This window comes from Acyrthosiphon pisum, chromosome A2 (genome assembly GCF_005508785.2).
Source record: "Acyrthosiphon pisum isolate AL4f chromosome A2, pea_aphid_22Mar2018_4r6ur, whole genome shotgun sequence".
NCBI classification, from domain to species: Eukaryota; Metazoa; Arthropoda; class Insecta; order Hemiptera; family Aphididae; genus Acyrthosiphon; species Acyrthosiphon pisum.
Genome location: NC_042495.1, coordinates 67,330,225 through 67,357,263, shown reverse-complemented (window position 1 = coordinate 67,357,263; position 27,039 = coordinate 67,330,225). Strand labels below are relative to the sequence as shown.

Sequence of the window (27,039 nt, the reverse complement as noted above, 5' to 3'; positions counted from 1 at the left end):
AGAAAAAAAACTAAAAAAAAATGAAAACTGACAATGTCCGTAAAGAGCTCAAAATAAGTCAAAATATTTTGAAAATGTTATGGTGTATAAAAAATGCTAATATCAACATTCAGTCAAAATTTCATGTATCTACGGTAATTTTTTTTAAAGTTACACCAAAAACCAAATTCAATTTTGTGAAAAATCGATTTTGCGTAAAAATTCCCGTTTTTCCTTAATTTTTCTTTGGTTTTCCCGGCGCTTTTGAAAATTACTGGGAATCTTAAATTTTGACCTCCTCAATGTACCAACGATATTCACTTGTCAATCGAACAAGATACTGAAGTTGAAAATCGAAGCATTATTTCGACTACTTATCGTGTACACAGACACAAAAAAAAATTAAAAAATTAAAAAAATAAAAAAAAACACACATCATTGTAAAATCAATACATTCATCGTTCCACTCAGAATCTAAAATCAATATTCCCATAAAAAAAAATATTTTACGCATATAAAAATACTTAGTAAGATATTAATATACACTGATGACTAAATCAATAATGCCAATAATAATATTTTTCTTCAACAAAATACATTTGTTTTATTAGACTGTTAAATTTTATTATCTGTTAAAAAAATATCTACATATAATATATTTATGATATTTAAATTAAAAATGTTAAATAAACAAGCTTAAAGAAAATAACAATAAAATAATAAAAAGTTATTGGTTTATTTTAAAATCATTTTTGTTATGTGCGTACATTATAATATGATGAATGATTTTATTTATTGTTTATAGTTATGAAACATAACAATATGAAAAATACATAAATCATAAACAAAATAAAAATTGATCGGAGCTATGCAATTCTGTAATTCTTACTAAAAAATATAATTATTCATGTTTTACAACTATATTTACTTGTTTGAATAACTATAATCTCAGTTGGGTACTATTTTGTAATATAAATTATTTTATTAAAAATTAAGTTTATCATTCAAATATTATGATTGTTATTATAGTTGTTTATAAAATAATTATTTCATACGTTTAACCTACACAGTACACACATATGCATAAAAATAATTTAGTTAGTTTTATTTTAAAAGCTAATAATATTATACTGAATCTAATAATTAATTAAACATTAATCACGAATACAATTAAATACAACAACAACGCGCCAATGATCATAAATAAAGATGTCTGGTTTATATTATCACGTTATAACATTTCAGTACTATGATAATACTAATATGATGTTATTAAGGAATAAACAAGTCATATTGTCGTAGATAGTTTTAAGTTTCAACTTTCTAAAAAATGGTCAGACAAGTCATATATCTACATACTTCATACAGGTACGAGGTAAACTACCACGTTAAAAAGTATAATATTTTATTTATTACTTTAAAATGATTAATCTTATGAAACTCCCGAAATACATAGGTTACTTGTGTAATACCATATGTGTCTTGTATAAAAAAACAATCGAATTTAATCCATTTACTTGTTTGTTTTTTTTTTTTGCATTCTGAAAGGCTATTCCCCCATTGTTCTGGGACCGTGTTCGTGACGTGATCATGTCACTTTTCCATACGTCTGGGTTGTTGAGGTGGAGGTGTTCACACTAACCAGGTCTCTAACCGGGTGTTCCTACCACATAATCGTTAGTTGTGATCGAAACGTACGTGTTTTTCCATGCCTTAAACCACTCCCTACACAGTTTTAACAGTTTAAAAAAAAAAAAAACCAAAAAAATGTATGCAAATATTTAGCATGTAATTAATACGTATTTGCATGTTAACTCTCAAACACTGATTAAAAATGTCTTTAGTGTAGGATTTATTAAAAAAAAAAAAATAAAGTTTATATTTTAGGGTAAAAAGAAAATCGTTACTCGTATTATTTTATTATTTTTTATTTCATAAAATGTAAGCTCTATGATTGGGTTAATAATATTGTTGTGTTTCATACTTGTATTTACGGTAATTTATTTGCAATGAACAAACAAGCTTAACGAAATTAAATTCGTTTATCAGTAAATATTGTTAACGAGCAAGCTTCATAATTTTCAAATAACTATTTACCTACTAGATGTAGATGACAAAAGAAAAGTATATTAGTTTTATGGAAAAACAAAGCAATAGAAATAGCACCTATATATATTTTAATATACGGAATGACATAATTAACAAAAATATTCAAAATAATTATAGTACTACCACACAAATGTCAAAATATTATTGAAAAATAAAAATAAAAAATCCAATTCAAACAATCGTCACAATTAATACACACGCCATTTTTAACAGCCCGTCAAGGACCATCCCTGCATAATAAGAAATATAATATAACTTTTATACATTTTAAATTATGAGAATAATAATTGTTTTTTAAATAAAGAATTTCAAATTGTTTTATATTTGTATGAAAGAGAGTACGTTTTGCTTAAGAATATAAAAATTTGATGAGTTGAGATTTTCTTAATTTCGGTAAGAACGTAATAATAATATATATATTTAAATCCGTATTTCAATATTTAATAGTTAATATTTAACAGTATTTCTACTTGAAGTTTTTCATTATATTTACATCCATATAATATTTTTTAATTACTTTTCCATGTATACATTATACATATCATTTTAATGATCTAAAAGAATATACAGACGGGTGAAAGCAATTTACAAAATATATTCTGAGACTCGTCGATATGAGTATTTAGGAATATAAACTTTGGCGTGCACATTCATAACAATTGTTTTATAATAAATAACGTTTTAATATTATTACTTATCAATGGTTCAACACTTTCAGTATACTGATATTATTATACAAACACTTTCAAAAAACAAGAAACCACATTACAACATATTTTTGATTGACGGACAAAGTCGTGATTCGCATATTATTATTATGGCGCACTTAATAATAATATAATATCATTATAAAAATGATTATCCCCGAATCCCCCGAGCCATCACCCACTTACTTTTGTGTGCATACGCATCACGGTTATCAATAATGTGCCCCACATACTACATAGTTGAAGAGTATTCGCTATAAGATTATAGCGGTTTTCATCGATGTAAATATTATACCAAGTATTATAATATATAGAATGGCTGATACGCCATATAAACGAAATCGTATACAATTTTTAATAAACGTTAACATTAGAATGAATTTTGAAATTTCTTTCAAACTTATTCCGACTGTAAGCTATTTTTTTTGTTAAGAGTTTGGTTTGGCGGCAAGCAGTCGTTTTAAAGTATTTGCCAACTCACCAGTGCTCCAAAAAAAGTGCACCAATTTGCGTTGTAATTTTATTTAAAAAGTTCTGGCAAAAGGTTATACGTATTTAATTTTTTACATAGTGTCACATATTATTTTTAAATATCATATTATTGTATATTTTTATTTTTATGATTGATATTGCACTATAATTTATATTTTATTTCATTAATTTATTTTTTAATCATGTCAACAATATCGGCAATGATTTATTGATCGTTTAACACTGTAAAATATTAAGTACAGCCACATTAACATAGGTGAGGTACCTATAGCTATGAAAAATCAAAGGTCCGAGCCTTTAAACACATATAAGTGTAATATTGTGATATATTTTTTTTAATAAATCAAAAGTGGGTCAACATTAAATTTCAGAGTGTAAGCTCAAGATTTATGGACTTGATACAACGCTGGGTATGAATGAAAATAACTATGAAACTCCACGACAAACAATTTTAATCGAAACACATATTTTGTGTTCAAATATGCATATACCAATATTGGCAATTTCCATTTTAAATGTTTGTAATCAAGCGATATTATTCGGTGAAAGAATCCAATCGCCTATAAAATATGTAAATTGATATATTATTATTATCGTGTAGTATACAATCATGCAAATCTATAATGAGTGTATGTGTATATTTATGCGTACAATTAACTATCTAGGTAATAGGGTATCAAGTTTGTTGAGACTACCTACGTCGTTCGTCGTAAACGGAATTGTTTTTAATTGGTTGAATGCATTTAAATTCATAAATATGTATCGTCAAGTTTAAAATATAAGATACACCTCCCTCTTCAATCGATAAAAATGTTGATAAAATATATATCAAATTTTTTTTATAAATACATATTGTTATAATATTATTATTACTATTATTGCGGATATTATGTTTAGTAATGTATGAAAAAGGCAAAAAAAAACCCAGATAATAACCAATGGGTAATAGTTTCGTGTTGTTTTAGTATAATATGCATGTATAGAGTATATTGGTTTGATAGGTCAAGTAAGAAAAGAAAGACCTTTTATAAATACCAATATTAACCCAATTTATATAAGTAGAACGCAGGTTACAGATAGCCATACGCCCATACGCTTATAATTATTAAAGAATTTTTCTTCTTACTGGCTTGTAGTTCCTATAGGATAATATATGATTTATTTGATTTGTATAAATCATCGAATTGAAAGGCCCAATAAGAAATAACTTAGTTGTCAATTAGTGTCTGACAATAATATTAAAGTTTCAATGAAACAGCACTAATTTTTACATAATTTTTTACATAAAATAAATTTTTTGGATAAATACAGCTATCAAAAAAAGAAGTATATTTATATATATTATATATACTAGCTTATACGACACAGTTAATTATTGTTTTGTAGTTGTTATCATCAAATTACCTACATTTATTTAATCATAATAAAAATAGAACAGTATAAAAATGTTAACTTTTACAATACAATTCAATCTGTTTGACAAATTAAATAAAAGAAAAAAATAATGCAGTGTAAAATAAATCTATATTAAAAGTTTAACTAATGGCCGTATATTATCTGAAGTTAAAATTTATTAAGATCAATAGAAAAAAAAAAGGATAAATGTGTAAACTAATCATGATTTATTAAGATTAATTTCATAAATTTAATGCTCACGATAAATTATACCAAACGTACAATCTCTCTTAACCTCATAAACTTTGAAAGTATTTAGTTGATTACCTATTTTAATTGACATTTTCTACAATTTAACTATGGTAAAATAAATAATAAATGAAAAGATTATTCGCTTCAACTAAAATAAATAAATGTAGGTGCCTATATTTTTTTGTTTATAAAAATATGAACACTTATGTGGCAAATAAGTGAAAACCTTTTTTATTTCTGTTGACACTTTTTTTTTATTAGACAAAATGGACTAAATCAGTATTCTCAGTAGTTACTAGTTACGTATTAGATCCATATAGAGTACAGGTATTGGATTTAAGTATTCATGTGCAATAACGCATTCTACTTATTGATAAAATGTGACCAATATGTTGCATGTACAAAAAAAATTTAATGTCAAATATAGTGTGACACATTATCATTTCGATTTAAAATTTTTTACTCATTTGCGTAGTGCTATTCGATGTTTTATACTTTTATATTTCAGAGTTACAAGTTTTAAAACATAGTTTAGAAAATATATTTTTTGTGGTGTATATAATTTAAATAAAACCATAATTTAATAATTTATTGTATGTATAAAATAGTTTTGAAAATCTTTTCTAATATATAAAGAGGGACGTTTTAAACGAATGATGTACTTATATATTTTAAAGGTACATAATATTATAATAGTGAATTAAATTATTATAATATACACAAAAAAAAAACATTTCAATATAAAGGAACAAAAGTTAATAAACGATTTAGTAAAAAAATTTTACTCTAATATTACTTGTCATTCTGGAGTCTGGACTTTATTTTAAGATTTGTTGTTTTTTTAAAAATATATTTGTTATTTATTTTGTATTCCATAGTTCTATTAATACAACCCATAAAGATGAAAACTATTTAAATAAACACAGAAAATACTCGATTTTTGTGAGCCAAATCTAAATTCAAAGATATAGCGTGAATCACCCTATATCAACCTATAGGGGTTAAAAAATTAAACTATAAACAATGTCCAAGTCTCGAGGAATCTATTAATAAAACTTGTATATTGAAAACGGTTATTGAGTCTATGAATTACGAATGAAGACACATCAATTTTTATATACGTAATATTATAATTATATATATAAAAATGAGTGTACATTTTGAATAAATCTTATAACTCAATATCCACCAAACCGATTTTGATAAAAATGTCAGGGCATATTAAGATTGATATGAAGATGGTTTCTGTGAAGTTTGTACGCTATGCGATAAGTGGTTCCGGAGTTATGGCCTCTTAAGTGTACACCTAACGAGATGGCCAAAAACAACAAGTTAAGTTGCGGATTCAAATATTAATAGTGTAATGTATATTGCTTGCTATTAGTTACAGGCACCTTTGTTGATTTGTATTATTATTTTCTGTCAATATATTATGTATATATCTTCTAACTATATTATAAATGTGAAATGAAAATCTTTGTACAGGGTCAACTCTGGAACTATAGTATACTTATCAGATCTTCTTGATTTTTTTTAACGAAAGAGTATATCACGGAGAAGGTTATTATGAAACAACATTTTAGGAAAATCCACTAATACAATGTGATGCAACAGATTAGGTTAGGATTTTGAATTAATTGATTATATTAATCCACCGTAGGTGGAATTGAGGAAAAACGACAAACTTGGTATAACTTTGATACTTTTGAGTTAAATCATACACTTACGTACAAACAGCACGGGGTCCGCGATCTACCGCATGTAGATTGTCTACCTGATAATATACTGCTGCGAATCAGAATTTTTATTCCGGGAAACGGAAAAGTTAAGACTAATTTTAAACACCATACACCGAATATTAAATAACGAATTGAACAAAGTTTGAGTCATATAGAGATGGTACATTTAACGGGCATCGAAGTGCACGGATTCAGCTTGTTGTATTATAATATTATTATCATATTAAGTTTACGAATACGTTCACACTCGAATTCAATTATTCCGGACACGTCCTAGGGTTAAAATCTAGTAATATATTATAGAATATTATATATTTTTGGTATTTAATTGTTATTTGTGCACGGATTCCGTACAACGTGTTTCGTTCTTATCCGATACCCATCTACTATCATTAAGCGCATTTTGGTTCATAACGAGATATTAATCCAAGTAGTGCATCAATTAATCGTCTAACAATGCGACTAAGATCGTAAAACACGAAACGCACTATTCCGGTTTTTCTACGAATGCGTGTAATTGGTTTGCGTATTAATTTAAAAGGGTTGTTCGTACCATATATTTGCATTTGGAGGAAACGCCGTAGTACCTACATTTATTGATCCTATATAATATATACGCGTATAATAACCGACGGTACGAATCACGGTAGGCAAAAGGGTCGACATTACTGGTGTTTATAAATCTAAATAAAGCGAGTAAATAATAATAATATTATATAGTTGTATATTATATGATTATATTATTGTTGTTGTTGTTGTTGTTGCTGATGTTGTTGCTGATGTTGTTCTTATTGTTTGTTTGTTAATCATTATTGTCTTACATAGATTTGTATACACTATACAATATTATGTTCTCGAACAGCCCCAAAACAAATTCAAAACATAAAAAAAAATAGCGTTAACCATCAATATAATTATTATTATTACCTATATTATATTATTATTGTTTTGTAGACGTCAGCCGGACGCACTGTGCGAGTAGGAACGGTTTGACGTGTTGATGTGGCAGAGTTGACGTGGCAGTTTGGAGGGTACTTTTGTTGAAACCCCCTGACGTTGCGACAGCCAAAATTATTCAATTATCCGATTAGACTTTATTATTGCTAGTGCTTTTTCGGTAAGTGTGGCAAAAAATGATACCTACTCAACTGCAGGTAAATAAAATAATTTATTTAATTTTTAAGTAATAGGTATTATAGATGAGACATGCAAACTGATTTGAAAATAATCATAAAATTACTGACGATTATCAACTTACTACCGTCTATCACAAAGTTATAGAAACGTACTTGCAGAAAAACATAATATGACGAGTAATCAATATATTGTAATATATATTACCAGAAGTTAAAAATGTACATTCGGTTTAATGAGATGATGGCTTACAATAGCCGTCTAAAAATGTAAGAATTTGATATGAATGAATTAGAGGTATAAGTGTATGACTACTAAATATAGAAATTGAGAAAATCGTATTGCACCACTTTTTTTCTTCTAAAAGAAGCACTTTGTACTACCTATTTTATTTTATAAACACGATGACGTTACATATTCAAGGTAAATTTTTTTAAAAACAGAAGTGTGCGTGTACACGTGTTGAAATCCAGTAGAGAATAGAGAAGACGATTTTCCGTCCACAGAAGAAGTGATAAGATACAATGCTCCTCAATCGTCATCTAGTTTGTATTATTGGTCCGGTATCTTTCAACCCGTAAACCGCAGTAAAGACGCATTTCTTGTTTGTCGGTAGGTATATATCAGTCCGTTTTAACCTTAACCTGGTCACGGAACCGTGTAAATGGAAATGGTTAAAATGTGTAGCTATTGTTTGGTGAGAATATCTACCAACTCGAGCTCTCCCTCGAGTGTAATATTCTACCGAAACCACTATATAGGAGCGATAACCGTGACTAAGAGAGATGCACTTATTTAAAAACTATCACCGAAGGGGTGTATCAAACGTCGATATGAACATAATCTATTCGTCATTTATTCGGATTATATTCGTGTTGGGTCTCAACCATCGGTTGTCCGTTATCTATGATGACAAAACCGAAGTAGGTAGTACCATTTATAACAATATTATAATAATAACAACAACATTAACGGCAATAATAATATACGAAACGCGAATTTGACGCGACTCCCAGTTTGGATTATGGGTGTCTACTATGATATTATGTTTATCCGACTACTGCAGTCTATAGTTACTATATTTTACAAATACACTGGTTTTAGCCGATCATAAGCCTATAATATATATTTAATTTATACTCGTAAAAAAAATTATCTTTTTTGTGCAACTGCAGTCTGTATGCACCGCTCCTGCAGCAGCACTTAATGGATAAATCCAACGCCTTTTATGCCGGACCGTTCGATATCGGTGTAAACCGTTTCTTTGACTCGGTGGTGCAACAATAATAATGATGATAAAAAAAAAAAAATGTCATAAGATGGTAGACGAGGATCGGATTTCGAGACGTATAAACACAGACTGTACCGCATCAGAAGTGGAAATGTCGACCAGAATTATATTGCGTCAAACAGACAAAACAAAGATAAGACGACCTAGTTTTCATTGAAAACTATTTTAAGATGCGATACGCATTTCCGCGTTTGAGTGTACGCACACGTACCCGTCGCGTCGCGCTGCATTAACCGGATCAAAAGATAGAACGGTTTATAGAAAACGTTTGCATTTGCGATTATTTTTACGTATTTTAGAGTGGTTTGTCCCAGGCACCGGAGAAATTTTAATTTTATACAAAAAAACCGAAGATTTACCTAGTTCATCTATTTTTGAAGAGCCACGTTCGCTTCTCCCCTCCAAAATGTACGTGATAATTAATGGTGACCCCGATCTGTATTATGCTCGTCCATGGTGTTTAACTCGGAAGCATTTTTAATACTGCAGGTCTAGGACGAAACGAGTTAACGTAATAAAAAAATACTTAAATACCATTACCTAGGATTAAATTAAAAACTGATACTACTTTAAATTATTTTTCACTGTGTACCTATATGTCTTCTGGGGCATTATTATACACAATGTTGACTGTATGTCGTGTTATAATAAAATCAGAATAAAATATTATTATCCTGCCAGGTTTAAAATATATAATATAATGAACTTAAACTTGATATCGGATCAATTGCATACCGCATTATGCTCGAGATCAACTATGATATTATTATTATACTCCACGTGTTTTCAGTGATGTTATTTGGGGGGATTTAACTGAGCAAATATGGTCGCCCCGGGACTTGGCCCCTCAACATTTTGTTTCGACTATATTATATTATTATACTTATCCAAAATGAAACGGAAAATGATTCATTCTAATGATTTCAGGAATGATGGGTTACGCGCATCGTCTGTAGTGGCATAGATTAAACTTACTGGTATATAGGTAATAAGTAATAACACTATCACCACAAGCGCGTACCTACAAATTGACTATTAAGATGCACGTATTTATTTTTGTTGTATATAACAATATAATATCGTATACGACTGTAAAATATATTATAAATAGCAGATAATTTATAACGAAAACGGAAAACCAGGAAAAGAACAGCTTTACACAGTTAATTACTCGTCAAATAGTGAAAATGTACAGATTTTTTTTATTCATATTTTAATATAATTGTTTTCAAAAAGATTTCTTTCAATATGAACATTTCACTTAAAATAAAACAGCATAGTTACAATTATTTTGATAATGAATTTTATAGACTGGTTCCTATCTGCTTATTAATTTGTAGGAATTTAATTTTCATACAACTTAATATTAAGGAAATTTAACTAAAAATATTTGTTTTTAAAAAAAAAAAACGATAATATTGTCTTAACTCCGAGTAATTTTTTTTAGATCCTTTGTAATGTTTGCGGTCCGGGCCTTTTTCTTTAAATCCACCACTGGGTGTTTAACCAAAGAAATTCAAATTATACGCAGACAGGTACGTAAAAATTCAGGAAACGCTGTAATGGATGATATTAAAAGATGCTATTCATGTATTATATTGCCATGTTTTCGATGGCTTCTTGATTGATTGGCGAACGTAAAACACGATGGTAAAAGCGTTAATGGTTTAATGTGGATTTTATTCAAACGGTCCATTATAATAATAATAATAATATGTATACGATTCCGACGAGTGTCGGGTTTAATGTATTGCCATAAATATCCGCCATTGAAATAGCTTTATACCCTCTGCCCAAAGTTATGTCGATTGAATTGAATAACTGATGGTATAAATAATAATAATAATAATAATAATATGTATTCTAGGGTTTCTAAATGTTTATGCATCTTCGGATTTGACGGATTGGACGTAATGTATATAATATTTAGTATAGCTAAGATTACACACATTAATTATTTGAATATTTGACATAATTTCTCTAAGTTGTTTATTATTATTATTAATTATTTTTATACGAAAAAGGCCAAAAGGGTAAGTTAATGTTTTTATAACATCATTTAATTAAAAGTGTTCGACGTTTTTGTTTCGTCGTAACCCGGTCGATATAGACGCTTTTATCAGGTCATATTCACCGCATTGAATTAAAATAGTTAGTTCAACGATTGACACAGTAGAGCCTCAAATTCGATAATATTATTAGTTTACTTTGACGAGATGCATTACCACTTTGAAACGTTACTGATTGCAGATGGTACTAAATTATAGGTTTCGATGACTGTAATTTCACTTCCACTTCAACTTATAATTTTATTAGTTTAAATTAATTATTTCCTAACATACTTTATTAAATTAATAATGAAAAAATAACGACTATTATGTCTGTGAAGATACCTAACATTAATATAGCTTAATTAATTTTATAGTAAACTATATAACTTATAAACTTACTTCATTAACATTGACGATGTTCATTTGTAATTTATTATTATTATTATTATTATTTTTTTTTTAACTTCGAATATTTACTATAACATTTCTTCATAAGTCATAACATACTACTATACTATATCTGGAGTTCTCAAAATTTGTTCATGGTTGTATAACAATACTAAATAGTCACACCCAGCATGTTAGTGATAAATTGGGAATATATTAAATATATTATATATTTATATGTATATATTTTTTTTATGAGAAAAAAATGTAATATTTATATTTGTTAATATTTTGGTTGACTTAAATAAAATCATGTCTGTTAACGTTAATTTAAAATATGGAACTAAAAATATAGAAAAAAATAAACATAAATAATAATGTCAAATGATAAGTTTTACTTACCATTAAACTTTAGGTAGTTGTTATAAATTATGTTATAATTGAATTTATTCCTCTGAGTAAAAAGTTAAAGTGTTGCAATAATTTATTTTATTTTCATGTGAATAAATGATACTGTTATCAGGAGCTTAAAAATGTTCATAGTTTTTAAGTTCTGAGGTTTTTTGGTTTTATTTTAATTTACCTATATAACTATTTGTCTATATCGATTCGAGTTATTATTACTCTAACGACTTATTAACTATAAAATGTAAAATTGAATTGTTTTAAGTGCCGAGTGGAGCAATAATTCTGAGTGTATTTGTTTTACACTGATGTATTTGCGTGTGTATTTTTTGTGTCTGTCATCACGTTTTTGTGTGGTAAAAATGCTATTCAATCTATAATTTTGTATCATTAGACTATCGATATCAATAAAATAAAAAAGTAAAAACAAACGAGTAGAATTTTAATGATTTTTGTACGAACGATATTATAATGGATAGGTCGATTTTAATTCGGATACTATCTACCTTTAAACATATAATATAATACTTAGTAAAAATATAAAATTTCAACAACCAGACTAAGATATACATTGGTTCTATATGTTCACAACGGTTATCGGTTAATAAGTCTACATTAAACTCCATGCGCCTTGGTCGTATTCACAAAAAACAAGTTATACAAACACGGACGCATTGTTATTACTTACTTAATCGTAATACACACATCGATCAAGTATGTAAAATTGTTTTCATCTTTCAATCATAATGATATCGTTCTAAGGACATTTACTTTCGGTCAAGTTTTACCCTAAATAAAAAAAGTTGACACCTCGCTGCTTTAATAACGACACAAAGTTAAAATATTCGCACAGGGTCAACTAAAGCATTCTGTTATTATGAATGCATTACAATTATTATGAAATATGATCGGGGCGAAACCTAACTTTTATGTGATCCAATTATATCGGTACAGAATAGAGGGTACCGTACAATATTGTATCACATAAACGAGTATCGTATTATATATTTAATATCACCATAGAGCATGCTTTAATAAATTAGGTACCTATCTATGTTTCATTCAGAAGACGAGACCTAACAAATTTATTTTATTTGATCGGAATAACGTCATAATAATAATATAATACAAGTGCCTATACAACAAAAATTAAACTGCCACAAAATTCTCTACAGCAAATATTTGATTTTTATAATTGCTTATTTTGAAATACTTAGTCATTTTCATTTGTTTATTAAATTAAATCCGGGCACGCATGAATGCACGATTACGTTCAGAATGTAGAAAATACATTATACTTACAGAATTTCACATTTTACAAATTTTAAAGAGAGTTAATTTTTTTTCTGAATAGAATAAAATCATTGATGTTTTACATACACTATTGTAATATTCTCACTTTGATAGCTCATATTATAATTTATTAACGATTGAATATTTTTTCCATGCACCGAAGAAAGACCAAATGCATTAAGTTTGTTGCCAACAGTTAAACAAATATATATATACCATCGATGATACTTATCTACCTACATTTTAAACTATTTATTTGTATTGCAGCACACATAATTAATTTATAAAACAATAGGTAATATTATGTGTTTCTATGTAACCTTAGAATTAATAATTATAATTATAGCTTATAGTTACTAAATATACCTAAATATTAAAACTTCATATAACTAACATTTTATTGGAATTAAAGCTTTTTATCGGATAAACTGTTGTAGGAGTATAATATTACACCATAAACATGTAAACATAAATATAAGATAAAAATATTAAATATATCATAAATAAATTGTTTTTTATATAAAATCGTTAATATTTACTGTACTTAAATTGTGAATTCTTTGTTTTATTTTTATGACTAGATACATAATATACAGATAAACAAATTGTTATTTATGTATTTTTACACAAAAATTAGAACAATAAATAAACTTATGTATAGGGTACGTCTTATCGTCTACGCTTTTGTTTATAAATTGAAATTATATAATAAATAATTTTTAATTTTTAAGTTAACCAACTATTAGAATTATATGAAATTAATACTCAGTTCGTAAAAATTACTAATGAATGAGTAATAAAATGTGTTAAAATAATAATAAATAATTGAATTATTCCTGCAGAAATTATATAATAATAAAAAAAAGTTGTAATTATTCATGCCAAATTCGTAATCAAGGTTTCCATCTTAGTTTTTTTATTACTATTTTTTTTTGTGTCTAGTCATTCTGGTCTGAAAAAGAACATTTTCACTCAACACATAGGATTGTTTATGGTGATATTTTTGATCTGGTAGATATTTTTGAGGGACACTAATTCCAACGAAGTATACACATTATTATAGTTCTGTGTGGAGTTAGATAATTATTTTTTTAGTTTATATTGAAAATAAATGATAGTGTAGTAATGTAGTTTTATAGGTACCTATACTAAATATCTACATTTAATTTTGTATAAAAGGTAGACTTTCAATTTCAGCTGATCACAATAGCTGCAAAGATCACATCAGATGGTTGGTCAACTCGTTATGGCAGAATGTGCAGATAATGGAATACTGTAGGCATTTTAACTTAGAAATTGTTCCAGTTACAGTGGATGCACCTAATAGTCAACGATCCAAAATTAGTCATGAAGTTTAATAATATGGTTATCAGTGAAACAACACATAAGCAAATATTTGATTAAATTTGTTATTGAATAAAATAAATCCGATGTTTATGTCAGTTACTGGTGAAACAATATACGAGTATTTGGTAAAATATCAACGCCAGTGTACTTGTGAAGTAATGTGGATAATCTGTTTGAATCGGAATTATTATAGTTATAATAGAAAATAGTAGTATGAAAACCATTGCACCATTGCACCGTTGAGTCCTTTATGGCTGGATAATATTTATTATATTGATAGGTAACAAAAATGTTATTCTGAAAATGAATCGTAACACTAAGTTTAAATAAATAAAATAAATATGATTACATAATTTTAGTTGGACATTAATTCGCCAAATTACCCGTAATAAGTCCCTTTAAGTTGGACATATGATCTTACGCTTTGAAATCATATGTATTATGTATTAAATTCAGATTTATTTACGGACCAGAAATTGAAAAATAATAGAAATTTATCCGAATTTAATAGTGATTCTTATTGTTTAATGATTTTAGATCTGTGCCCAAAATAGAGAAATAAAATGTGTAGATACCGTTGTTATAAATTTGGAAAATAGAATATTAACTAACGTAAGATGAAAGTAATAGTATAATTTAACCGAAACACTATTTAGGGCTCATAAAGTGAACACAAAATAAGACGTGGAATCATGCGATTTTCTTTGTTGTTGTTGATCAATAAATTATTATTTATTAATCATTATATGGAAGCAAATACTTAAAAATAAATTTACAATTTCATTATTTCTTTATAAACTGTACTAATATTGGAGAGGGGTGGGGATAAATTTTGTTTATTTCTCAAGTCAAAGCGGACCTCCTAATTTGATTAAGCCATCGGAATGCAGGCAGCGAACGACATGGAAGTTTGAAATTGATTTCATTAAAGTATAATAATATCTTAAAAAAAAAAACGAATACATATTTTCCAAAATAATAATGATAGTATTAAAGACTGATAAAAAAAAAGGTTATAGTATATCGGTTATGATTTTTCCATACTTTTTTCGACACTATGAAAAAAGGAAAGAATAATTCATATTATTATGTTTCAGATAATAATTTTCAATATTAAACTTTATGATATTTAACAATTTAATATAGAATTCGGTTGTTCCTCAAACAAAAATGGAAATTTAATTATTTTGCTGATAAATATAATGTGTACAATTTAATATTATGTTGGTTGAATACAATAATAAGTTGAATTGCTTAATACAATCTCAATGTAATATGAGTTACAAAATAGGATGTGTAACCTTATTAGATATTTTTGACATATAATAAATGACTTATTGTATTTTTAAATTAAAACGTATGGAGACAATACTTCTTACGGGTTACTTTTATATTTATGAACTGAGAACGCAATCTTTAAGACCAGCGAACTAGCGTCCCTCTCCAACACACTTTTCCAATTAAATAACTGATAGGTATGTGGCCCATGACGTGGTATGGTCATTGGTCATACTAAAATCATTATTTAAAACAATTAAAAAAATTAAAAATTAATATATTTATTTAATTCGTTTATAAATTTTACAAACTATTTAGTATTACGTATACATTAAATCTACCCTACTCTGTCAAATAAATATAATATAGTTATCGAAATGTTCAAAGACATTTTCACCATAAATTGATAATTTATATTGATGCATTATTTATTGAAATAAAATATTTGACAAAAAAAAAATAATTATATTTAAATTAATAAATGAAACAGTTTTAGCCAATCCAAAAAATCATAAATATATTAAAAACATCGATTTATTGCCTGTTTCTTGTGTAGCTATATTTGTATATTGCACTATTTGTATTATAGTAACTATTACTGGCTAAATAAAATTTATAAATGTTGTTAGTTTAAGTAACTAATTTATTTCAGTAAATGAATAAACCAATAAAATTCATATATGAAATGAAAATTCCTCTTAGGATTGTAATATTCTTCAGATGATTTATTATGTAGTATTTTCAGTTAAAGTCTAACGTAGGTAGTCACATTTTTATAATATTAATAAAATTACAAGTTATAACAACTATACTTTAAGGAGCCTGTACTAAAACAATTTCATATTATTTAATATTGTCTTTGAATGCATTGATTCATATGCATTCGAAATGAATTTGAAAGATTCAAAGAACAAATAGATAGTAATATGCAACCATGTAATTTCACATTCATCTGATAACAAGCTTAAATAAATAAATACCCTTTTCATTCATATCTATTTAATGAGATTTTAAATCTTTAAATTCAACAGAATGGTACAGCTAAATGAAAATCTTGTATCCGTCATCTAAACCATAATACCATTGTCACATGTTATATATATATATGATATAGATATGACATATAATATGGGTATTATAAGTTAGAAACAGATAACAAGATGATATTATGAAGTGTTTTAAAAAAAATTGTATGGTATATTACAAGTAGGAACCTATGTCCTATACCTATTAGGATCGATGATACACTAGGTAAATCATATTAAAAATGTATACTTTTTAACTATGATTTATTAAATAAAATATATTAAGTAACACATGAAAAGTAATACAAAATAGTATAATAGTAGTAGTGATGCTTAATAGATTTTTAGATAGATAATTAATACCCAACTAGTAATGTCAATTTTAAAGTTATTAATTATACCGTTATTAGTACCTACACATATTGACATAAAAATATATTATGTATTTTTTTTTTAAACAGATGCAGATGTCGCTCTGTTGTATAAATTATTTCGTTTTACCTCGTTATCGAGATAGTAGGTAAAATATAATATGTGTAAATGTATTTTAATTCAATGATAAACATTTCATACGAACAAAGAATGATTATAATATTTATGCAAAAAAAAATTAAAATTGGGAAATTTAGAATATCTTTAAATATAGCTCATAAGAACACAAAATATTTTGAAAATTATAATATAAATATTTGGTTAATATTTCATATGTCTTTAAGTATAATATTAATTTTCTAATTCTAACTTAAAAACAATATTTATTTTATCACAATAACATGTCATAATATTTAATATATTCCTGATTTTCCTAAAATATATTTTTTTTTTAGTTTTTTATTAGCACTAGGAATTGTATCTTATGATCTTCAAAGTACCAATTACCTATCAGAAACACCCCTATAAAAAAGATGTCTGAATTGTTTTTATTGCTAAACACAAGCAACTAATATACACTTCATTGGAAACCAAAAGATAATAAATAGATAAAAAAATATTACCTATAGGTAAATTATTTCTCCACTCAGGATCTTAAGATACAATTTAAAATAATATTCAAATAATCAATTACCTAGGTACTTAATAATATATAAATATTAACAGTTTTGAGAATGAAAATTTAAATTAATTTACCAATCATGGATTTAAAATTATTTTTTAATATTTGTGTGTAGCTCTTATGCATACCTATCCTAACCTAACAGAACATTTTTATTAATAGCATACACAATGTTTATTTAGGTGAGAAGACTTCAGACACTTTTGTTCAGTAAAATGATGATGGATAACTATCTATGGAAATATCGATTTTTATTCCCACATTTTAATAAAAACCCTTTATATTTAAGTTGAAAATAATAATGTTTTCAAGAGATCTAGCAATAAATATAAAACAAGTATAATAGTGGCTTATAAAGTATGAGTTAGAAGTCAAAACTAACACCATCCAACATACTAAAGGTCAGTATACTGGCATATTATATATATTATTTAATAATACATGCTACGCTATGAAATTATATTGATATTTAAATATTATAATGATTAATAATATAGTATAATACGTGAAAAATTCGTTCAAACCAACCGTATTTTTTTCAACCCTTAGGTTGGTTTACATCTCTTTTTCATTCTAAACGGTTAATTTCTATTTGTTTTAGTTTTTATAGCTTCCAACTCAGGATTTCACTTGATTTTCCCGATGTACGTGAATTTCTAGATCAAACTTCGAGGTAATTCTTCCCTTCTTTCTATCTTGTCTTTTGTGTTTAATATGTATTTCTTATCTAAATGTACGTCCGACGATTTTTTTTCTCATCTTAATAAAATCCATTAAAGAACGTCCCTCGTCGACTATTTCGAGTACATCTTTGTTGGATTTTCACTATACTAGATTATATTTTCCATACTGCTCAAACACCACATTTTCGGTGATTCTAATACATTTCTATCAGTTTCATTTATGAACAAAGTTTTATGCTCCTCAGATTAATGTCTTGACGAGTCTCTTCTTAATATCCAGGTTTAATTTCCTTGACATTAATAGTATCTCTTTATTATTGATAGCGGCCTTTACCAATAATATTCATAGTTTGATTTCTCAGGCGTCCTAACCAAACGGGATCTTGCTCCCTGAATATGAAAATTTGAAAACTTGAACTAGCATAATAAAGTAACCTAGATAACATCAGCTTCTGTATTTTGAGTTTTTTTGACACACACCAATATATTTGTCTTTGTATTTTTTTAATTATAATTTATATTATATTACTATCCACCAAGCATGCTCACCCCCTTTTCCTTCGATGATGTAGTTATTCAAAATCTGTTTTTTTTACTTTAAGACTATATATTTTCAAATTCTTGAGATTTTTCGTACTACTTAAGGAGTATTCCCTGAAGAAACAAATCTCTGTTTTTCAATTTAGAACACCCTATTAAGCTATAAATTATACGGTAAAATACTGAGTAGATAATTTTTCTGTAATTTTTGACGTAGCATATTGTACAAAATTCGTACAAGTAGTTTTTGTATTTAAATAATTGTATGCATAACAAAATAATATTTATCTCCGCTAGATGTATTCTCAAATTTCAATAGAAATTGTATATACCATCACGATCTGTGGAACGAAGGTAAAATCATAATATGATAATAATATTAATTTACGGTAAACTTTTGAAAACTTAATCTTTGATAACTTGATTCCTTATACGGTGTATAAATAATTGTTTGATTACACATAACTTCGTAGAAGTTTAGAATAAAATCGTATATACCTATTCTGAAACGTACATAGGTTAAACGTACTATGTATAATCAATGGTATAAGTATTGATTTTAAGTATCTATGTAATTTCATTGTAGTAATAAACTCAGAATATATTAATGTTGTTACCATTTTATGCCAACCCAACTTGATAGAAATATCAATATTCTGGATTAACCATCATTTGTGGAAATCAAAAATAATTACGAATTTCGCTTAGCAGTTATTGATTAATGCGCTTTTATGAATGTATTTTATAGTATTACATCTCAAACATTTGATTTGAAAATTTCGTTAAAATTTAGGAGATATTCAGCATGGTTTTTTGGACTAATGCTCCAATTTTGTAGACAAAATAGTCACACGCCAAGTCTAAAATTTAGTGTGTGCGTGCATTTGAAATTCTGAAATATTTTAAAAATTGAACTAAAATACCATAGCCATATAACATTCTATTATTTAGCGGATATTATTAATGTATTATTATATGCGTTATATTTCTGACAAGTTTTAGATTCTAAGCTTAGCGATGCATATTGTATTGGTTTTACAATAATGTCTGTTTTTAAATTTTTTTTTTGAAGACTTGGTCGTTTTATTCTCAAAACATTTTATTAAATAATTATCAAATATTACAAATTTACTACTATAAATAATATGGTAACAGTTTGTATGAATTATAGGTACTTGATACAAATATAATATAATTATTAATTTGCTTACATATCAAATCCAATTAACTTTTAATACGATTTTCAATTAATATTCATAACAATAATATTGTACTTATAAGTGTATTATAATACTTTTGTTAATAATTATCAAAAAATAAATATAATTTAAGAAAGGATTCTTTTGCGAATTTTTATACGGACGGTAAAAAACGTTCATTTGTGGGACGGAAATTCCTTGGGGAGAAAAGACTAGCGATCCATTATGCTTATTTTTTTGCTTTTACTTATGTTTACAAAAAAAATTAATGCTTTGCAAAAATTAAGAAATAAACAATAATTTATATTAGAAGATTTTGTAAAATTATTTAAGTTTATAAAAAAACTTCTTTAACACCTCTTTCTTGATAAGCAACAACTCTGTAATTTTAATACATATAGGTACATAATATTATAGAACTGCTGGTGTATTTGACTCAATATTAAACTTATACATTTTTACTCGTAGATAATATAAAATCTATGATTGGATGTTAGTTAGTTAAAAAAAATGAATACGATGATTGAACTTAATTTAGTTAGTTATTAATAATTTACTTGTATGCAATTATGAACTAATTTGCTAGTTTTAACAACATTTATGTTTGTAAAATATGTTTGCACATTAAAACTAGAGTTGAAATTAGTTAAACTACTTAGGTACTTAGTATTACTGAAAAGTGCTGGGAATATTTTACTTCGCACTTACCAAAGTAACAACTAGATCCGATTTGCTACCAGTAACCATATTGAAACATTATTCATTAAACATGTCTTTTCACATATACACACAAAAGCATAATGTATCATACATCGGTCCGCTCAGAATAAAATATATACAACAATTGAATTGAAATAAGATTATTAAAACCATAAATCTTACATAACGCTTTTTAAATACATTTTTTTAGTTATATTTTTAATAAAATAATATAATTATTTCTAATAATTTTTATAATTAAATAATTATATTATTTTATTTTCAAAAAATTCAGACCTAGTATAAAAACAGTTAACTCATTTTATTTTTTATTATAGAAGCTAAGTATTTCTCCATGAAATTCTACTCGTCTGAACCGAGAAGAAACGAAGCAAAGCAACTCATCGCTGTATACATGATGGTGGTGTAATATTATTAATTTTAAATCAATTACAAATTATTGTTTTCGTAAAACGATTGTAATCGGAGTTTGTTTAAACCGAAACTTGCTGAGATTTCTTCACTATATTTTATCGTATCAACTCTCAAGTAAAATTTCTTTACAAAACTCGTCGACCGACTAAAAGCTATATACACACACATTACTGTAAAATCATTACGTATCTTACCTCCAAATATAATTTTAAAAAAAATTGTTTTTGTTAAAAATTATTACAAATGGGTAAATTTGTAATATAAATACAGAACCGTAGAGAGAATGTACATTTAAAAAATATAACATGTTCTAACCAAAAAATGTAAACTAAATACGTTTCATGATATTAAGTTCATTATCATTTGTTTACATTGTATTTTTTATGAAATGTAAAAGACCCTATTTTGAAGAAGATATTGTAGGTACACCTCCTAACACCGTACACATTTAACAGGTCATCAAACAATGAGAAAAGTTTTTTCCTTCAAAAGTATAAATCCTACTACGGAAATTAATTGTATAGCTTGGTTTCGTGTATAAGTATATTCTATTTTAACAAACATTCATGTCTTTTTTTTAATAATTTCCGGTATAATTGTATTGAGTTTGTCATAATTTTATAAGTGCATGTTGCAAGTCATGATATTCGTAACCTATAATATTATGTAAAACTTTACTCGGAATCGGATTTTGTATGTTATGTCTAAATAGCTTGTCAATATTATAATCATAACTCTGCTTTCAGCACGCACACATAAACCCGGAGACATATACCTACACAAATTATATACGCTTCAGCAACATAATATCAAATTATGAAACATCAAATTGTGGATTACTAGAATTGGTACTATGTTAGATCGGTTTTATGTGCAGTTTATATGGCTTTCAATGTTTACTACGTACGGACAATAAAACGACGAAAAAGAAAATTATTTTAATGGTGTTTACCAAGACTTGTCATTTTTACTGTTTGCAGTAATGTTATTAAAGTAAACCGTAAAAACAAAATTATCAACGACATTCAATAGAGATCCGTTGACTTCGCCTACTTCTTATTTTTTCGTGACATTTTTTTTTAGGTATTCTGTATTCACCAATAATGATCTTAAGCTATTTGATTGATACCTAGCGTGCTTTCTATATATATTATTACAATATATTTATTGAAAAAAGTCAATTAGTTATTTGTTTTTGCATTATTTTAAACGTATTGTTCAATTTTTACGACAATACAATATAAAAACAATATTAAAACAAATTATTTTAAAATTATTCAGTTGAAATTCTTTTCAACATATTATATGTTTGGACATTACAAATAAACAATATGAAGCCACTATCTATAAAATTCGATCTATTTAGATTTTAAAGTATAAATATTATGGTATTGAATAAACAATACAAATATATCTCCTAAACTTTAGAGAGAATATTTTGTTTTCAATATCAGTTGCATGGTTGACTATTATAATAATTATACTTTATAATACAAACACTGATAGTTTTAAATAAATAAAATTGTTTAGTTGATAAAGACAAATCAAATGCGACTATGACTAGTGGTATGAATACCGATACTAGAATGTCGAATTGTTTGTTGGTTATTTAATTAAAATTATCTAAACTGTCATTAGTGCCGATAATGATATTATAAACAAAAATATATTCAAGTAGGTATTTAACGTTTAAACACGGTAAATATAAAATATTTATTATATTTCCTGTGGCCGTGAATAAAGTGCGTTGTTCGTTGTAGTGCCCTGGACAAATAGCCTTATCGTTCTACTATATATCTAAAATAAGTCGTTTAGTGGTAGCATTTCAACAAAATAAAAAAATAAGAAAACACCTAGCTTCTGAGTAACAATCATTGACTTTTATCCCTTAAACTAATAAATACGACTATGAATTTTTAAGACGATCAAAAAGTATTTTCCAATTCAGTTTTAATTGTCTACAAAACTGTATATTATTATGTGCAAAAATCATAAAATTTAAAAATTTAAAAATGAATAAGGCAATTATTATTATGTAATTAGTAATGACTATATTTTAGGCATTTGGTCTGGAGATGTAATAAATTTTTATACATCTTAATGTTTAGTGCTTATAAAATGTAATGGAATATTAATTTAAATTATTACTCAATGACCTATCTAGATAGGTAGTAGATACGTGCATTTAGTTTTATATTCAAATTTAACTTATAAAACAAATTCATCTTAGCCCTTGGGGTATTCGGTATTGGAAAGTGAACTGTAGGATTGTACACACAATTGTATACCTATTTACTAATGTGTTTTTTTTAAATAGGTAAGTACTAAGTACTATAATGTATTCACTTTCATTAATTGGAAAAAAATCACAACAACAAGGACTTGTCATTTTGATTCATTTACTTGATATCCACATTGGCATTACTTGAATTCCTCCCCATAAAATTTTGTTGAGAAGAGAATAATATATTTTCATGAAATTGGTTAAGTATATACGTATATATATTATATCGTATACAGTGTACACTGTATATTTTTAGCAATTATATTTTGAGGAAAATCATACTTCATTTTCGTTTTAAAAAAATAAATCATTATGTTTTTCACCATTTCGAAATATTTTCAATTCAATTTAGATAATAATAAATTAAACTGTTTAACATTTTCCGCAAACAATATTATATGTATAAGTGAAAATAATATTATTGAATTGACTTTGATTGGCATCTTAAGATGTTGAACATTCGACATTATAAATATTGTTGCTAGCATTTGATTTAGTATTAATTCTGTTTACGATGTTATAATTAAAAGCGTAATACATACACAAAACGTTATTAATAAATATTCATTTGAATTAAAATGTAGTAAGTATAATATTTTATGAATGGTCGTTTTGAATTAAACGAGAAATGTATGAACATATTTTTAATTATCAATAAGTGAACAATACTTTATGCGTCAAAAGACAATAATTACATTTTTAATTAAATCAACTACTTGATTTTAAATGTTAATATTTTATTCGCAGATTATGTTAATGATGTTTAATATTAATTCAATAATTGATATATTAAACGTTTCCATTCCAAACTGAATATTACAATTTATGTAAGTATTATAATAGTTATGTGATTCTATGATTTATATTTAAAAAAAATACTTTATTTTAAATGATGTGGTAATTTATAAACGAAAAATGTTCTCTAAAGAATGTCGTTTTTAAAAGTTTAAGCTTATTAAAATTATCGAGTGGTTATCTAAGCTTATTGATTCATTACACAAAAATGTATTAACATATTTCCATGCAAATTTTAATTATAGTTCATGAAATATATATCATAACACCAAATATTATGAAGTTAAATTTTACATAATATTATATTATGTGATATAGGTACGAGATAAAAAAACTTTTAAAATAAAAATTTGGTATTTCATAAAATTACGGATAACTACATTTTTTCATTGGAAATATTCAATGTCTATGATACAAAATAAAACATCTTAAAGTATTTGACATAGAATGGTCATCTTACATCATAGAAATATTAAAATTAATAATATCTTTATTATAAAAAATAGCAACTAATTATAATTAAATCTGAAACTAAATGTATTTATATATACTATAGGTATACTTAAGATAAATATTGCATCAACGGTTTATTTTTTTTTAGTTTTATAAATATTAAATATTATGAAAGGTGTTCCATTTTACTTACTTTAGAGTACATACTTTGTAAGACCATTGTTGTGAGATCTCATTTTTATTTGTATGATAAAAGCAGAGTTTTTAGTATTTTATACGTTAATCAACTAACCGACCGTATTTTCCATAAGGTAGATTATACACAAAATATTATTCGTCCTGTGTTTGCGCATTCAAAATGTTGTCATAGGTATCTCATATCAAATTAATTGCTATAGATTATGTACATTTGAATATGAAAATCATTAGTAGTAGATACTCGCTCTTATTATATTTGCCCACTTAAATAATAACTTTACTTCGTTTACACTTTTACTCTTTATAATAATAATTATTAATTGATACCACGCAAAACAACACGATATTCGGGAAAAACTTAAAATGTTCACAGATTATTTTACTATATCTTTGTGGAACATTTAACAAGATTTCAGCGAATTAATGGCTCAAGAAGGATTTTCACTTCTATAAGTATGCGTGTTTTATTACGTGTTTTAAATATTTGAGTAAGACAATCAAATTCCTGTATGAGAGAAAATAATTATCATAATAATAATAATAATCAACCATGGTCATGTTTTGAAAAAATCCTCGGATTAAGATTCTATGATTATTACCTATGTGTTTATATAATATTATTACCTATGTATATTATAATAATAGTATCTATTATCATCGTTATCATAAGTGTTTATTATTATTTTATTCGTGTCGTTCTATGTGATTGTCTTGGTCATCGGGATTTATTATTATACCGAATTTGTTCCTCAGAGCGATGTCGAACCTCGGAAAGGTGTACTCGTTCATTCGGCTTGGTATCCAACAATCGCTTCAGTTATGTCCCTCGTCGCAAAATATTATCACGATAGGCCAAGATGAAAGAAACCGTATCTATATTATAATAATATGTTCTAGCTGGCGACCCTGTCGTATTGTTTTATCATCATCGTCGTCGTAAAATAAGACGTCAGTTTGTAATTTAATTCACTCGTTCCAAAAAAAAAATATTTACTATTTTTTAACGCAATAATCTGTCCGTAAAAGAGTGGATTAAAATCTAAGACCCCCCCGTCAAAAGTGCAGGTGAAATAGTTAATTATTATTGACTCCGTTACGATTTACGCGCCTGCAATAATTATTCAAACACGTTTTAACGCTACATTATAATTTGTTATATAATATCGCAGAAACCGGTACCACGGCATCTGTTCGTACCTAATGTATCTAATATAATAATAATTCGAGTGACCACTTACGTGTGCAGAGAAAACTGCGCGAGGTGAGACGACGCGAACCCGCGACGAGTATACTAGCCGACGATAGCCTCAGCGGTGGCCGAGCCGATTGACCGGGGAAAAAAAAAAATACTCTCTGCGACAAGTGTACAAGTATTATTATGACGGCTACGGCAGCATCGGACGAGCAAAAAAAACGAAAATGAAAACGGCGTAAGTGCGAAAGTATTAATCACCGAACGACACGCGCGACGAGCGAACGATTGAACGTTGTCCGACGACCGTTGCGGCATTTACCGTTATCCGAACGTTACTGAGCGACAACCGTATCCTAGGTCGAAACGACGCGCGGGCACTTTGTCGGTGGATTTCCGCGCCATCTGTTGAAAACGTGGGATTTTCGTTTTGTATATATATAATATATTTCGTATTTTATTTTTGTTCTTCTTTCGGTCGGACAGCGCGAGCTTTTATTATCATTCCTCGAGGTTTCCCCCCTCCCCAACACCTAACCATTTCGTCTTTCGATTTTTTTTTCCTACGGTTTTTAAGTGCAAACGCCTATTATATATAGGTACTCGCGCGGCGGGCAGGTAGG

The 27,039-nt window shown here is 26.8% G+C and overlaps 1 protein-coding gene across 2 annotated transcripts in view; it reads right to left on the bottom strand.

Annotated features, from left to right (window-relative positions):
* The window catches only part of LOC100169402 (octopamine receptor beta-3R), a 195,177-nt gene extending 168,405 nt beyond the window's left edge, over nucleotides 1-26,772 (bottom strand). The window contains exon 1 of one of the 2 annotated variants that reach the window (XM_029489381.1): nucleotides 26,463-26,772. The gene's annotated coding sequence lies outside the window, so the exon portion shown is untranslated. The remainder of the gene's footprint in view (nucleotides 1-26,462) is intronic. The other variant, XM_001948486.5, reaches the window with a different exon arrangement.
* Nucleotides 26,773-27,039: the final 267 nt, after the last annotated feature.